This window comes from Stegastes partitus, unplaced genomic scaffold, assembly GCF_000690725.1.
Source record: "Stegastes partitus isolate 25-593 unplaced genomic scaffold, Stegastes_partitus-1.0.2 Scaffold911, whole genome shotgun sequence".
In the NCBI taxonomy this organism is placed as follows: Eukaryota; Metazoa; Chordata; class Actinopteri; family Pomacentridae; genus Stegastes; species Stegastes partitus.
Genome location: NW_007578642.1, coordinates 280,511 through 285,137, shown reverse-complemented (window position 1 = coordinate 285,137; position 4,627 = coordinate 280,511). Strand labels below are relative to the sequence as shown.

At 48.1% G+C, this 4,627-nt stretch overlaps 1 long non-coding RNA gene across 1 annotated transcript in view; it reads left to right on the top strand.

The window, feature by feature from the left end:
• The window catches only part of LOC103366130 (uncharacterized), a 19,650-nt gene extending 16,331 nt beyond the window's left edge, over positions 1 to 3,319 (top strand). The window contains exons 4-5 of the long non-coding RNA XR_520650.1: positions 1,975 to 1,983; positions 3,310 to 3,319. This is a non-coding gene — a long non-coding RNA (uncharacterized LOC103366130). The remainder of the gene's footprint in view (positions 1 to 1,974; positions 1,984 to 3,309) is intronic.
• The last annotated feature ends 1,308 nt before the right edge of the window (positions 3,320 to 4,627 follow it).

Below are 4,627 nucleotides of genomic sequence, written 5' to 3'. Positions count from 1 at the left end.
TTGGGTTTGGGGTCTTGGGTTTGGGTCTTGGGTTTGGGGTGTGGGGTTCAGTTTGGAGATAATTGCTCAAACTGAAGAACATATTTTGCATAAACAACTGATTTTATCTACAGTTGTGAGGACACACAACATTAAACATAAAATAAAAACAAACTAAATAAAAAGCAGAAATGTCTTTTTAATGCTGCCCTCTGAGGGTAAATGAATGGATGCTTTGTTGGAGGAGATGCAGACGAGCAGATAGCAGTTAGATTTTACTATTAAATGAGTGCATAGATATCAGATGTAGGAGTGTGATGGTGTATGTGGAGGTAAAACGAACCGCGAGCTCTGTGGTTATTAGTTACTGAGTTACTGATGAGGGCACGAAGGTGAAGGTCTGAAGCCACCAGAGATGTTGACACCCTGACAGATGGACTCAGTGAGTCTAGCATGGACACGACACCTTCAGGTTTGGACCCACGTTTATCATGCTGGACTCCATGTTGGTATCACTGGTACCAGAACAACCCAGCGTGTTTCTAATCCAACGGGAGAGTCCCACATGTTGACTTATAAAAGAACCTCAACATTTTTCATTAAGGTCCTAATTTTTCCAATTAAAAGGTTCCAGTTGGAGCTCCAGTGTTTGTCACTGCGGCTCCACCCGCGAGCCGATTGGCCGCCTTTGCTCCCGGCACCCCCCCCTCGTCCAATCAGCGGACAGGATGTGGAACCTCCTGCTGATTGCGGCTCTTTGTGCTTCGGTCCACCTGGTTCTGATTTGCAGCAGAGTGTTTTGGTTGGCCGGCGGCCGTCACAGTCGCTCCTTTGTGCTTCGTCCTCTCCACTTTTATTTCCTTCTACATGCAGGTTGGAGTCGCTCGGCTGTTCCTGGAGCAGCTAATTGAAGCCACTTTAGCCCCTCGTTACGACGGGGTTAATGGCTTTAGTAGAGGTGCTTTTACTGGTGCTGCTGGTTCTGCTGGGCCTCTCAGCCAATTACAGTAATCAGAGCCAATAGGTGGAAGCAGCAGAGGAGCCACATGTGGAGGTTCAGGTGTAAACCAATCTGCTCGCTGCTGCAGAATAACTCCTTGTTTGAATCATGTTTACGCTCTGCTGCAGTTCTGCTGCCACACGAAGGGGAACCTCCAGCTGGGACGTGTTCAGCCAAACAGTCAGAGATCCAGTCCCCAGACACGACCCGACAGCAGGTTCTAAACGGCAGCATGTTCTGAAGGAAGCCTGGTTCTATTCTCTGGCCGCTGACAGCAAAACGTTCCTTCACGTATCAGACAAACCGTGAACGTCCACGTTTTACATCAGTGAACACTTTAAATGTGCAAATCCCAGGTTTGACTGTGGAGCACATGAAGCTGAGTTTAAACCAGCTCTCTGTGTCGCCGTCGTCTGTCATCGTCCTCGGACGCTTTGGGAACAAACAGCAGCTTCGTGTTGAGGTCCAGTCTGTCGACCCGTCCATCCGCCCCGACCTCCTGAACCACGGACCTCCTCAGATGCTCCCTAGAAACAGGGTCAGTTACAGCTCGTCAAAGTCTCTTTGGTGTCAGTTTGCATCTTTTCTGTTCGTTTGCGTCTCTTTGACTCGGTTCTGATGTCGCTGCTGGGTTTGGTGCTTCTCACGTCCGTCCGCCTGCTGATGATGAACTCTGAGGACGAGCTGCTGCTGTGTTCACATCCATGTTCTGTGACTGCTGCTGATGAAGCTTCTGCAAAATAAATGAAGCTTTTAGATTCACTGGGAGCAGAGACTCTGGTTCAGGTTCATCAGTACCGATGATGAAGTGATCGATCGCTGTGTATTTAACCTGCCGGCTGTGGTGGCAGGCCCGCGGGTCGGAGGTCACGTCCTGAAGCCGAGAGTGTGACCGGAGCTGGAAAACCAATCAGAGCTGAGCACAGAGCTGCAGGAAATAAAGACATGAGGGAGGTTCTCAGGCCTCAGAAGAACTTTGACTCAAACACCAGCAGCTCCTCTGAGTCCATGTTTGTGGCTCAGGAGCTGCTGATGATCCTGAGATGACTGATGAGCTGCTGGTGACGTGGACGTCCACTCAGCACAGAGATGCTCTGGATGGCTTCACTTTATTAAATCAGAGGAACATGAAATATTTCAGTCAGATGTGCAGAACTCTGCCTTGACTCCTGACAGCTGCTGGTGCCACACGTGAAGCCAACGGCGTGGAGATGATGTCACGTCAGCTAAGTTTAGCTGCTGGTGATTAATGAGCTGCTGTCGGCGTCTTTCCCTCTGAAAACACCTGCAGGTGGTTTGCTGATGAGCCGAGTCGCCAGAAACAAAAGATTCTGTCTTTAAAGCAGCTGAGGTCAGTTCGTCGTCCAGTTAGAACCTGGAGGCTCAAACAGAAACGCAGACGAGCTGAAGAAGACTGGTTCCTACGATGAAGAGCTTCTGGACCTCCATGGTTGAGTCTGAAGCCTCCATGACTCGCTGTTACATCAACTTCTGTGTCTGAAGCTCCCACTTCCAAACACAAACGCTTCATGAGACTTGTTCTCTCTCTGTTGTGAACTGACGCGTTGCTGCTGGTCAGAGGGTTCAGCTTAGAACTCTGGTTCTGCCGGGACGGGCAGCTTCTGTCGGGTTAGAAAATATTTAGTTTCTGTTGATGCAAAAAACAACAACGACAAAAAAAAATCATTCAAACCAAAGTGACAGATTTACCAAAGACTGGAGCAGATGGAGGATCAGGTGATGTCAGCGGTTGGTTTCTGAACCAGGAGCCCAAACTGACGACGTTAAAGTCTTTTTCCTTTTCGGGTCGACAGGTGAAACCCGACTACATTTATCTTCTTAACTGAATTCTGAGTTTCATGTGTTCATTGTCCTGCCGGTATTCATTCAGTTCATTCAGATGTTTTGGGTTTTTAAACTGTTGTTCAGACAAATCGAGACGTTTGATGTCAGTCTGGGCTCCAGAACACCGTGATGGACCGGGTTCATGCTCTCTGATGTTCACCGGTGGGTCAGAACCTCTTCAGCCTTCTTGTTTTGTTCAAACCCAAATGTTTAAGTTCAATGTTTTTTCTAGAGAAATGACTCAGACGAACCTGCTGGCTGTGAATCACAGGAAACAGACATTTACTGTCAAGAAGAACGATTCTTTTCTATTTTTACAGTTTTCTGGTATTTAAAACCACAAGTTGAATCATCTGAGTTAGAAGAACGACGTCTCCTCCTTAAAGCTGATCGTCTAACCGATGAATGAATCAGTCAGAAGCAGCAGAAACATGGCGTCTCCTCCGAGCCTGGACTTTCCCTCTGAGCTGATAAACTCAGATCAGAGGATGAAGACGTGGAGGCTGATGGGAAAAGCAGCGTTGTGGGCGGAGCCGGGGTGACGAGGTGTGACGTCCATCAGCAGGCTGGGAAGCGTCGCCTCACACCTACTTACTGATCCGATACCTGAGCGACTGTCTGAAGCGACTCCGAGGAAATGAGGCTTCAGGAAACGCAGGATTAAAGAGCCGACTGATAATCTGGATCATCTTCCAGCTGCGCAGGATGAAGAGCAGACGGGTCGACTGCGAACACCAACAACGGGACTCACTTCACGTCCTTTTAATTAAAATTGTAAAGAGTTGCACGGCGCAGACACACAGCGAGGTACCTGGAGAACACCAGAACCACTCACTGAAGACATGAAGCGGGCCGAGAGTGTTCACGGAAACTCATAAATATTAGAGGACATTTACAGCAAAATAAGAAAAAAATGGAATTACAGTTTTTTAAACACTCAATTCTTTCAGAGTAATTAAAAAGGTGAAGCCATGACGAGCTTCCACACAACACTAGAAAATCAATCAATATAAGACTATTGAACCAAATATAAACCAGATGTCTTTTGGACCAGGTTTCACTATCTGCTGGAAGAACACGTCTGAAACGACAACTGTGTCACAGACACGTCTTCACCACCAGTCAGTAGCCGTTCAGCAGCACTCATCACTATCCAAACTATCCAAACTATCTAAAGGAACAATCCAACCAACAACAAACAGTTCATCAGTGTTCTGACGGCTTCTGATGAAGCTACCACCACCTGAGTGAGAGGACCGAGCTTATCCTGTCTGAAGGGTCCAGCCAGGTCCTGGTCCAGGAGGAACCTTGATGCAGTTATCAGGCCAAGTTCATTAAATCACTTCAACATGAATTTAGTTTTAAATCAACCCATTATGTTGTCAGCCGTCACAGTCACATCTGCAACTGAAAAGGTTTCATGTAAACCAGCAGAGGAGATGTTTTATCTTCACTCATGGACCTGATGAGGTTCTGGAGCAGGTTCCAGGGCCACCGTCAGCTCCGTGTTGTTGTGCATCTGGGCCTCCGTCACGTTCTCTGCTGGCCTGTGAGGAACATTTGTTAGCGTGTGGCTGATCAGACAGTTCAGAGGCTCCTGAACGAACGCCGCCGTCTGTCAGCGAAACCTCTGGCAGACGCAGCGGAGCGTGCTCAGTGAGCTGCTGTCATGAAACCTGACCTCTTAATTTTAACAGTACAAAGCAATAAAGTGGAGCATTAATATGGCCGCCGCCCCCTCGCTCTCCTGCTCTGCCTGGATGGTTTTTCCAGCGGCTTTGATCCTGATCATCTGCCGTGTCC